The sequence below is a fragment of the Lactuca sativa genome, chromosome 5 (assembly GCF_002870075.4).
Source record: "Lactuca sativa cultivar Salinas chromosome 5, Lsat_Salinas_v11, whole genome shotgun sequence".
In the NCBI taxonomy this organism is placed as follows: Eukaryota; Viridiplantae; Streptophyta; class Magnoliopsida; order Asterales; family Asteraceae; genus Lactuca; species Lactuca sativa.
Window position 1 is genome coordinate 55,855,089 of NC_056627.2, and position 12,778 is coordinate 55,867,866.

Here is a 12,778-nt window from a genome sequence, read left to right on the forward strand (position 1 = left end):
TTGGAGTTGCCATGAATTGACTGGACTCGGCGAGTCTCCGGAGTGCACTTGACGAGTCTGGTCAAAGTTGGACCGTTGACTGGAGTTGACTTTTGTTGACTTTAGGGTTTGGTCAAAATGAGTGAAAGAGGTCAGGGAAGGGTAGAATGGTCTTCTACCCACTATTCAGAGATAAGAGTAGAATATTAATTAGAAATATTAACTTGTGATAGGCGGAGGCTAGACCGAGGATTTCGGGCACAAGATTTTACTGGCTATCTTACGAGGTGAGTCTTCTCACTATACTTTACGTAGATTGGTAACTATGTATGACCAGGGGTTCTTATGTGCTTGTTTGAGTTATGCATGATTGTGTGATATGTATGGTATGCTATATTATTTGTTGCTTAGACTGGACCGGAGGGTCCAACAAACTATGAGGCCAGAGGGTTCTGAATCAGACCGGACCATAGGGTCCAACAAGCTAGAGCGGACCACAGGGTCCAACGAGCTATGGGACTGGAGGGTCTCGCTGAGACACATGGACCGGAGGGTATTACAGAGTATAGCCTCGAGTGGCGAATTTATTGTATGTGGTATTTTGGGAACTCACTAAGCATTCGTGCTTACCGTGTTATGTGTTCTGTGTTTCAGGTACCTCAGGAGATAGCGGGAAGGCGCTGGTATGATTGTACACACACACGCAGTCAAGATGGACCATGTTAGAGGATCCTGGATTTGAATAATTGTTTTGAAAACATGTTGTTTGTTTTTGAGAATTAATGATAAGACATATGCTTTATGAATTTTAAAAATTGGAAAATTTGCTTTAAAAAACTATGTTGTTACACTCTAACACTAGCGATCAACCCGAGGAGGAAACTCCTGTTGATCTGATTGACGAGTCCTTACCTCTTAGACGTTCCAGTAGAGTTAGTGTTCCACCTGTGCTGTATGGTTTTCATATAACAAGTGAGGGTGATAAGTTTTTTAGTGATAGTACACTAATAAATTTGGATGAACCTAACAACTACAAGGATGCCATGGCATGCCTAGAGTCTGCAAAGTGGAAAGAGGCTATGGACAGCAAGATTCAATCCATGTATGAAAATCAAGTGTGGAACTTGGTTGACAATGTGCTAGATCGTAAGACGGTCGGGTGCAAATGGATCTTCAAGAAGAAGACCGACATGGATGGGAAAGTACACACATATAAGACGCGATTGGTGGCGAATGGCTTTACTCAAACTCCCAGAGTTGACTATGATGAGACCTTCTCACCAGTAGTGAAGATTAAATCTTTAAGGGTTATGCTAGCCATAGCTGCGTTTCATGATTATGAAATATGGCAGATGGATGTCAAAATCGCTTTCCTTAATGGGAAGTTGGCTGAGGATGTTTACATGAGTTAGCCTGATAGTTTTGTCAAGGAAGAGGACCCTAATAGAGTGTGTAAGCTTGAGAAATCCATTTATGGATTGAAACAAGCATCTCGCAGACAGAATCTTTGTTTCGATGAGAAAGTCATAGAGTTTGGTTTTTTGAGAAGTGAGGATGAGTCCTGCGTATATGCCAAAGCTAGTGGGAGTATAGTTAGCTTTCTCATTTTGTATGTGGATGCATACTGCTCATAGGAAACGACATCCCATCCTTGTAGGAGGTTAATTCCTTGCTTGGGAAGCGCTTCGCTATGAAGGACCTCAGAGAAGCTGCTTATATTCTTGGGATAAGGATATTAAGAAATAGGAGTAAAAGACTAATAAGACTTAGTTAAAGTACTTACTTGGATAAAGTGTTAAAATGTTTTAGCATGGAGAATTCCAAGAAAGAGGAGTTACCAATCGAAAGCAATACCAACTTGAGTAAGACTCAAAGCCCAAGTACCGAAGCTGAAATTGCAGAGATGGGTTGAGTACCTTATGCTTCCGCTGTTAGCTCAATCATGTATGCTATGACGTGTAATCGCCCTGATGTGGCCTTCGCTTTGAGCATGGTCAGTAGATATCAAGGGAACCCTGGTAGAGCACATTGGACCGCAGTAAAGAATATTCTCAAGTACCTACGAAGGACTAAGGAATGGTTCCTTATCCTCGGTGGAAGTGATGATTTGAGAGTGCGAGGGTATAATGACGCCAGTTTTCAGACCAACCAAGATAATTTCCGCTCTCAGTCAGGCCCGGTCTTTACCCTGAATGGAGGAGCAGTGACTTGGAAAAGTTCCAAGCTGGAGACCGTAGCTGATTTAATGTGCGAATCAGAGTACATAGCAGCAAGCGGAGCGTCAAAGAAGGCAATATGGCTAAAGAACTTCATCAAAGACCTTGGAGTTGTATCGGCCATAAAGGATTCTATGGAGATTTTCTTTGATAACGAAGGTGCGGTTGCCTTGACCACAGAACCGAGGGATCATGGTAGATCCAGGCATATCGATAGAAAATACCATTTCGTTAGACATCGGGTAGAAGAGGGACTCCTTGTAGTAAAGAGGGCATCGTCGGAGGAGAACCCAACAGATCCCCTTACGAAGGGACTGAGTACGGTTAAGCACTTGCAACACGCTAAGAGCATTGGGCTGAAGGACGATATTAGTTTTAGTAACTAGATAGCTTTTAGAAACTTGTAATAGATAAATTGTAATTAACATATGACGATTAAATAAAGGCGCATTATTTATAAGTAAAGTTACTCTCATGTGTTAATTATTTACTATTGTTTCACTTTGCATGTTTTGACTTCCTAAATAATAAGATTATTTAAACTATCCACAGTAGATCATACGTTGGATGTAAGTATGAAAGAAGACTGTCACGAATTGGCTTGTAGATTATCTAAGCATTTAGACATAGCAAAGGTTTGCTGCAACGTTCATGAGTGCTCCTAAAATAAGATTAGAGTATTGGATTAAACCCGCGCTGACATGAATCACTTCATGGAATTTAATCACAAGTGATTGTGAGACGATAATATCATATAGTCTTTGAACCTAGATATATGAGTTGTTTTTTACGAGTTGGTTGTGCATTGATAATGTGTAAACGCATCAGTAACTTGACGTTATAAAATGCATTGTTGTGTGCGATTTAATGAGTAAATAGTACGAGCATTTAAGTCGATGTTTATCTGTTCCTTTTATCCTATGAGGTTAAAAGAGATATCTTGGGCCCCTCGATGATTTGGTTTGACTTATGTGTCAGGCCCGGTCAGGACTGAATTGATGTGTTCAATTAAGTTCTATGTCACACAGATCGGAGATCGAGAAACAAACTGCAGGACAATAAGTATGACTATGTTCCATGTAATTGTCCACACAATATCTTGAGAACGGAGGACTATACGATCCCTTATCTAAAGGTCATGTCAGAGTTCGATAGCGGATTTTGAGAGCTACGATTGCTAATCGGATTTTGAAGTCTTACTTGCATTTATAGTTATTTGACTTATCCAAGTGGGAGATTGTTGGATTATGTGTCTAAGCCCATAACTATATTTGGTATGTACTTGAACCGATTGTAGCATTGTCCTTTTGGGTTGTCTTCACCAAAAATACTTGACTGGATGAATAATGGAGAAAGAGGTAATTACAGTTTATTAATATATTATATGAATAATATATTAAAGGAGAAATCATATTGTTTAATTAATATTGGTCAAGAATTAATTTAGAATTAATTTTGTGGTCAAAAGAGATTAATTAAATCAAGGGGACTGATACTATAATTATAAGATAGTTACAAAGTTGGACTTTGGATCCATAAGGAAGCAATGGACGAATTTTATGTGGGAGACCACATAGAAATCGTCCAAGGGGCCTTCTGGAAGGATCCTCTAGGCTGCTTAAGGACTAAGCAACAGGATTAGGGTTTTGACTGAAACCTTAACTGCTCAACTATATAAGGAACCCTTAGGATAGCCAAAATCGGCCACTTGAACCCTAAGAAAGATAGCTTGCCGACTTTTAAGCTCTTACCTCTCTCTCTCTCTAAGATTCTCCAATTGCTTTGGTGTTTGTGATTCATTAGAGGCATCACATTTGAGGTGTTAGGTTCTCAAAAGCTCAAGGTTATCAAGCTACAATCAAAGGTAACATTCTAACTTTTTTATTAGATGGGTTTTTCGATTTTGGTATGCGAGATCTAGGTTTTACAAGCTTTGGATGATTATTGCAAGTACAAATAGAAAAACCTAGATCCAAAGCTTTAGGATTTGCATGTGCACCATAGGATTGATGTTTTGCTCATAACCCAACAACATTTGGCTAGGGATTTCCCTAAGGGATTTTAGGTTTGCTCCAATTGAAACCGGAGAGGACATATGAGGGATGAGTATCCTCAGCTTGCATCTAGGGTGGTTCAGACTTCGGCCTCCATGACCCTGCATATTACTGATGGCCAACAGGGGAAGGTTGAGATACTGAGGGCTCGAGGAATAGCGTTTCATTTGATAGTAAAAGAGGCCTGAACAGCTCCAAACTTCATGGCTGGTATATGTTCTTTATTATTCTGCTAATATATTTACGTTGCTTATGTTATTGATTATGTAGGTACTTTTCCTGTGAATTCTTTACTTCCTCTTACGTTGTTTGACTCGGGTGCGAGTCGGTCTTTTGTGTCATCATCTTTTTGTCGTGGTTTTAATATTGTGTAGGAGGCCTTGAACAGGCCCTTGAGAGTCTCTATACCTGATGAGCGTCCGTTCTCTTCTACTAATAACTACCGGGGTTGTGTATTATAGATTTTTGGTGTTAGATATCCGATAGATATTATTATTGGATAAGGTGTCTAAGTCCATAACTATATTTGGTATGTACTTAACCCGAGAGTAGCATGGTCCATTTGGGTTGCATGGCACCGGAACAATTTGTAAGGATGGACTTTTGAGAAAAGGATATTTACGATTTATTAATATATTATAAGTTCTAATATATTAATATGAAATCATAATATTTGATTAGTATTGATCAAGAATTAGTTTGGAATTGATTTTGTGATCAAAAGAGACTAATTAAATATATGGGGATTGATTTAGTAAATCATTAATTCTTATAAACTGCGCAAATGATCCATAGTTCTTCAAGTTGGGCTAAACCAATGTCATAACCCATGGATGGTCCATGGTGGTTTAAACCCATGGAGCATGAGGAATATGGAAGGTCATGCACATTAGGGTTTGCATGGTGTAACCCTAGTTTTGCCACACTATATAAGAAGTCCCTAGGCTACCAAAATCGGTACCCTAGTGATTTTGGAATAGCTATAGCTAATTTTTGAGTGCAAGTGCTCTCTTTTAAGTCATCCATTGTTGGTCGTGGTTTGTGAAGCATTTGAGGCATCACACTTGGTGGTGTTTTGTGAAAACGAGTATCAGCCAAAAAGCTGGTGAATTCATAAGTATTAATGTGTCTTTGATTTGTAAAACGGTAAAGTAATGACTTGCAAACCTTTGGAAAAAAGACTGTATAAGTATGAACTGTTTGAAAGCAGTTGAAAGCGTTTGAATACCCTAGCAAATCCCTATGATTTCTATTAGTATAAAGAGTTTCCTTCTACCAAGACTTGTATGTTTTGAAAGTAGTCTTCTACCAAGACTTAAATGTTTAGAAAGTAGTATTCTACCAAGACTCAAATGTATGGAAAGTAGTCTTCTACCAAGACTCAAATGTATACTATAACAAATATAGTTTTCCCCTCTATAACTACTATTAACAAAATAAAGTCTACCTCGTCGTTTATGTGAATGTATCACAAAATAAAAGTAATAGGAAAAATATAGCCATGTAAGTTATATCCTTTTGTATTAGGATCAACTCGACATCGCGACTGCCGAAATGTATAACCTTGAACATCCGTAGATTGTTTATTTTCCTCTGTAGTTGGCAGCATGTTTAAGGAATGGTTAGTCCCGTAAAGGTACTCCTAATATAAGTATTAACCGTAGGCATCCGTAGATGTTCATTTACCTCTATAGCTAACAGTAGGTTAAAGGAATGGTTAGTCCCGTAAAGGTACCCCTAATATAAGTATCAACCGTAGGCATCCGTAGATGTTCATTACCTCTGTTACTAACAGGTGGGTTCCGGAATGGTTAGTCCCGTCTAGTCATCGTATTGAACGAGGATAGGCAGAACTAATTTACACGTATGGTATATACTAGTAACCTATCATATAGAATCTAGGTACAAGTATCCATGTAAGTGTATACAAGTAAATGTATTTATGTAAATGTGTTCAAGTAAATGTATTTATGTAAATGTATTCATGTAAGCGTATCTATGTAAACGTATTCATTTAACATGTAATGTATAGTGTAGACACATGAATGAACTGACTCTGGTGAAATTCCTTGTAATAGGAATAATGTTTGGTATCTCCTACCTATCCCTATAATAGTTTACTGGAAGGTAATTGATGTCCAAGAAGTTTTATACACCCTTGCTACCAAGAGTGTGGGAACTGCATGAAGGATGAAAGCTATCATATCAATACATATATAAGAATCCAAGTGTATATATATAGTTTTGATCAAGAAGATGAAAATGGTTTTGTAAGACATTTAATAGTTTTGAACAATAATTAACAATGACATGATGTCATTTTAATAAACATTTCAAAAGTAATACATTTGATAACAAAGTATTTTTAAGAAAGAAAACCATTTCATGCATCACATTTTGAAGTATGTGAAATTTGCTAGATGAAAACACAGTTATAAATCACATATGATTGATTGACTAACATGCTGTTTTCTACTTGTATTCCCCCCCCCCCCCCCCCATTAAAGCATTTAAAATCATTTAAAACACTGATTAAGGGGTATGAACTCACCTATAGATGGTGGTTTGGATGAACTGAATGATGTAGGATAGCTAGGTGACAAGTGAAGACTTGTTCACAGCCAATGATCCTAGTTAACATATAATCACACATATATGTATCCAATTAGACTTTAAACCACTAATTGACAAAGTTAAGACATCCTAAGGCATGTAAAACACCTTATATAAGTGCTACAAGTCATAAGGATTGCACCTAAGTGCTAAAGGACCTTGCTATTGTGTTTGGGGTTCAAGGGTAAACTCCTTTGGAGTTTACGGTTTTCATGACCTTGACCTAATGAGTTTATGGTCGTAAACTCAAGAGTTTACGGTCGTAAACTCCTCACTTTTTGACCATAAGTTGTTTTGAGGTTTTGCAAGTCCTTTGAAACATTTCCACTTGATGGTTAGGCCTTTCGAAGAGATTAGGGCATCATTACACTCCTTTGAGGAGTTTACGGCCCCAAGGCCATTTCCTTTTGGGTTTACTACCTTAAACCCATATGGAAAGTGGTATTTTCATGATTTCAAGTCCTAAGCACTTCAAGGTCATAGCCTAGGTTAGATTTTAGGCATAAGGAAGAAATAAGGACCACTTATTATCACTTTGGGGTGTTTACGGTTTTGGGACCTTCCCAAACCGTAAACACATATAAAATGAGGGATTCATGTGTTTTTCAAATGATAAACACCTCAAGGAAGGATCTAGACAAGTCCCTAAGGCATTGTGAAGGACAAAGGCACCCTAAGGCACCTTACTTGGTGTTTACGGTTTTGGGAGCTTTCCAAAACCATGAACACCTTGTTCTTGGTGTTCTTTGGTCATTTCCTTGATGTAAAGATGTATAAAAAGCTTAATAAGACTCTAGGATAGAGGTACTTACTATATGGAAGCTTGAAATGAGCTAAAAGTCCAAGAACACTAGTGTGTGTTCTTGGTGTTTTTGGAAATCTAATCAAAACATGAAATTTGATGGATTAAAAGATGTATAATCACTAGTTGTTATGATCTAACAACAAATCAAGCCAAGAAGTACTTACGTTTTCGGGAAATCGGGTGAAAGACGGAATGGTAGTTGAGAGTGTTTGGAGTTTACTCATTAGGTTGAAAGTTAGAAATGAAGTATTTTGGGGAGTAAACTCATGCTTAAGGCATGAGTTTACGGTTTTTGGAGGGATTTACGGCCCAACCATAAAAGTTTGGCCGTGAATCTCTTAACTACGCGGTACTTGCAGTTTTGAAATTTCAAGACTCGAGATGGCATTTCCTTTCACCCGTTCGTTTAAAGATTAATTTTTAAAATAATCAAACGAACTTTAAATTTTCTAAAAATAAATAAAAGTGAACTTGACTTATAATTTGAAATGATTGACTTTAGGGTTTTACCGAATGATGATTTCGGGTTGTTACATCATCCCCTCCTTAGATGGAATTTTGTCCAGAAATTAGATCTTAAGCAAACAAGTAGTTACAAATAACTAAGCAAAAAGATGAGGGTATTTCAGTTTCATCTGATCCTCTCGTTCCCAAATGAATTCAGGTCCTCGTTTGGCATTCTAGCGAACCTTCACTATCGGGATACGACGCTGCTTTGTTTGCTTGACCTCTCGGTCCATGATATCTACTTGTTCTTCCATGAAGTTGAGGCTCTCGTTGATCTCGATCTCGTCGAGTGGGATAACAAGAGTCTCGTCGGACAGACACTTTTTCAAGTTTAGTGACGTGGAAGGTAGAATGTATGTTACTGAGTTCGCGCGGTAGATTGAGTTTGTGAGTTACAGGTCCAATTCTGGCAAGAATCTTGGAGGTCCTAACTATTCTGGATTTTGCTTACCACGCTTTCCGAAGCGTATCAAGCCTTCCCATAGTGAGATTTCTAAATGGATTTGGCCTCCCACTTGAAACTTCAAGGTTTTCTTCCTCTTGCTTGTCTTCCCAGTCAAGGGCCACTCCCTTCTGAGTAAAAGTCACAAGAGGTTTCGTAATCCATGGGGAGTTCTGAATGAACTCTCGACAGTAGGTCAGCGAGACCTAGAATTTGGCGAATTACTGTCGGTATCCTTGGTGTTGACAAATTCTCAGCAGTTTTGATTTTTGGCAGGGTCCTCAAGAATTCCCACATTACTGGTAATGTGTCTTAAGAATTCGACCCTTCAAATCTAAAACTTGCATTTAATGAACTTCGCGTAAAGCTTCTCCGATCGACATGTTTCCATGGTTTGTTGTAAATGCTCTTTATGAGTTCCTTCTTACTACGAGAGTAGATAAGTAAGTCATTTATAAAGACAATGACGAACTGATCCTAGTAAGAATGGCGTACCCTATTCATTAAGTTCATGAATATTACGGGTGTATTGATCCTATCCGAGGGGTATCATTACGGACTCGTAGAGTCTGTATCGAGTTTGGAAGATTGCCCTCTGGACACCCTTCACTAACACTCGTAACTGGTGATATTCGGGCCTCAGACCTATTTCTGAAAAGTAAATAGTTCCTTGCGGTGGGTCAACCAATTCATCTATGTGTGGCAGAAGGTAATGATTTCTAATGGAAGTCCCGTCGAGGTATGCACCACGAGGACTTCCCAGGGTATCACCTCTCCTAGTACTACTCTCGCCCAAGCACGCTTAACTTCGAAGTTCTAATGGGATCCGGTGCATTAGTGCTGGTATGATCGCACCCACTGAAGTCTATCTTCTTGAAGAATAAGACTAGAGCTCTCAAAGGTGAGGAGCTTGGTCTTATCATTCTTTTGTTGAGTAGTCGTTAAGTTGTTCGAACAGTTCTTATATCTCCGTTGGTTTGAGACCGTAGGGCGATCGGTTTACAGGAGTCGTATTGGGTCCTATGTTTGTTCACATGACGATGCGTTCACTCGTAGTCTTGGGCAGTTCTCTGTCTGTATGAGCGGTACTTCAGGAAGGATTAGAAACATGAGGTACTCCATGAATGAGTACTTCGGTATTCTGGACTGTCAGCTTCGCGAAAAAGACGATTTCAGAGAAAGAGATGTGCGCATGAGACTGATATTGCGAGGATCGAATTGATTCGAGTCGTATGATAAAGTCGGAATCATACGGAAACTAAAGACATTAGATTTGAACATAAAGCGTTACAGACAAAACACAACAGTGCAACCTTTTAACAGAGTTACTGTACTTTAGATTTACTACAAGACTATTGCTGCGAACAAGGTATACTACAAAAGACAAGTATACGCAGCATGAGGACCCCTTATCTGACGGGATCTCGCAAAAGATAAGACTCCAGTTGCACTATTTTTAAATAGTTTATAAGTCTGTTACAACGAAACGCCTTAATTACTTTAACGTGGGTCCAGAGTAGTCTCTCCTGCGGCGGTGGTCCGTTGCATACTTCCGTCTGTGCCAGCATTTGCTGCCACTGGGCAGTTCCTTTTGTAGTGACCCACCTTGCCATAACCGTAGCAAGTTTGTATCACACCGGTGTTGGGCCCTCGGTTGATCGGCCTTGCTAGGCTCTTGCAGTAACGTATGGTGTGCCCCTTTCTGTTGCAGTTTGAGCACTATATCTCCCGACAAGGTCCGCGGTGGTGATAGTTGCATTTGCTGCACTTTGGGAGATTTCCAGCATATTGTCTGGCTGGGTTAGGGACAATTGGGATACCCGAAGGGAAGGTAGTAGGAGGTACCGATGTCGTGGCTGAGAAGGTTGTTACCAGTGGTTGTTTCTTGTTCGCCCTTCGAAGCGATTTGTCCTTAGATTTAGCCCAAGACTTCCGTTTGTTACTCTTGGTATTGGGACTCAGGGTGTTGTGGTAGTTTGCTGCTCGTTGAGGTGCTTGATTGTTACCCGGATTGGAATTGTTGTTAACAATCCTGCTAACATTTCCGTTGTTAGCGTTAAGGTGGGTCAGAATAGCTGACACGGCAGCTGAGACTGCAGCTTGAAATGTAGCTGCATCAATCTAAAGAGTTGATGTTCGGTTGAGGGGTTGATCGTTTTTCTTTGGCGACATGATTCTGTTTCACGGAAGAAAATGAATTGTGAGTGAGTATGGTTGAACCTAGACGTAGTTCGATCGCTCATGTAAAGAATAAAAGTATGTTCTCTAAGGTTTGACCTACATCTCTATGATGCAGTCCTAGTACGGAATGGAAGTATGTTCACGATGGTTTGACCTACATCCCTATGATGCAGCCCTAGCAAAGAGTGTAAGTACGCTCGTACAATGGTCTCAAGACGTTTTTCGTTCAAGTCGAGGTATCGTTGGTTGGTGAATAACATGATCCAACCTCTAAAAGAGACTTGGAACTGTCTCCGGAGTTAAATTACTATAGTCCAAATTACTTGACTAAAGCATTTTTCAGATAGACTCCAATGAAAGTATGATGAGAGTATTTAAACAAAAACGTGACACGGAAGTTATCCGACTGTCAACATCAACGATGTTTAAGATGTAATAAGTTCAGGGAAAATTGACCTTGAAGCAGGTCTTACATCATATCCGGAGTATCAAAAGTTTTGGCCGCATAAAGGCCTAACTAAAAGTACCTATAGTACTACGCAGTTTTATAGAAAACGCCACATAGGACATAGACAGGAACACGGTTCTTTAAGACAAGAAGGAAACTAAAGTCTCTCATATTGGTGACGATCATCCCTCCGGTGAACTCTTAGCTCATCCAGTTGACGTTCCATATCAAGCAGGTGTCTTTCGTACACCCTCTAGCATACCTGGAGTTCTATGACTTTGGCTCGTGATTCAGCCAGTGCTTGAAGCAGGGTTTCATGGTCTCTTTCAGATCTCTCACGAGCATATTCCAGACGAATGGTGCGAAGGGTATGCATTCTCGCGTTGGCGACAACTTCTGTGATCTGATGTAGGGCTGTCCTGCCTTGAATCTCATTTCGGGCCACTCTGCGGACCAGGATTGGCAAGATTCTGTCTACTGAGCCCCCATTGCTCAAATCATAAAAGCTTCGGTCTCCATTAAATGGCATGGGCTGATCCTGTCCTTGGCTCCATGTTTCCAAGCATTCCACCCAAGGAGGCGTCGGGCCATGAAAAGTCGGACGAGGGTTAGGATTTGGAAAGGGAGCTTCCTGTGGTAGGTTCTCAACCTCGAGTTCGGAGTTACCATCATCTGTGAGGCCTTCATCGTGGTGATCATTCAAAGGAATTGGATGATCATTCTCTGGTTCTTCTCCAAACCATCCAGCAATGACTTCGTTCGGAAGGTACGGGTTGCCGTGGGGATGGAGTCCAACCATGTTATCTACGCGAGAATTTTCGGTAAGAAAATAATTATTAGACGAACAATCTAGATAATTATTAGAAAATCTTCATTAGTTACATCACTATTTGTAAAGTGCATACCAGTTATATGTAATCACAACAAGATAGGCCTTCGAATAAGTGACCTTAACTTCAAATTCACAAAGAATAGGGGCAAAGCAAAATTTTCACAGATTCTAAGTCTATAACATCCTAGTTACATATAGCCTTAGTTTATCCACCTAGCAACTATCAACTTAGTACTGAAGATTCTTTTTAGTTCTCACGTATAAAGTACTTTATAGTAATACCAAATACCCCTATAGTATTTTAGGTTTATGTTCTATTGTTCTCATTATGGTATTTTTGGTAAGATTTTAGACTTGTTGCAACCACACAACTACACTTAGGCACACGCTAGTCAGCCCTCGGATAATATAGTTGATCAGGCTATATCTTCCCAGTTTTGACTATATGTCTCTAAGTCCACTTGTGTTGCCCAACAGTCGTAATTCTTTTGTACTGTCCTAGAGACACTGATTTTAGTATGAATGCAGGCACGTATACTCAATTAAATATTTTATTATTTAAAGTATAAACTCTTGGTCAGAGTATTTTAATCCCAATGTATTTATAGTTAGTATATCTGTTATGGGTTGATATACTATATTCACTATAAACAATGCTTTGATACCAATCTGTCACACCCCAAAACCGAGAACGGCGGAAA

At 39.5% G+C, this 12,778-nt stretch overlaps 1 non-coding gene across 1 annotated transcript; it reads right to left on the reverse strand.

Annotated features, from left to right (window-relative positions):
- Positions 1–9,354: 9,354 nt before the first annotated feature.
- Positions 9,355–9,473, reverse strand: LOC111915657 (5S ribosomal RNA). Its single transcript, XR_002858219.1, has one exon. It is a non-coding gene; the product is annotated as a 5S ribosomal RNA (ribosomal RNA).
- Positions 9,474–12,778: the final 3,305 nt, after the last annotated feature.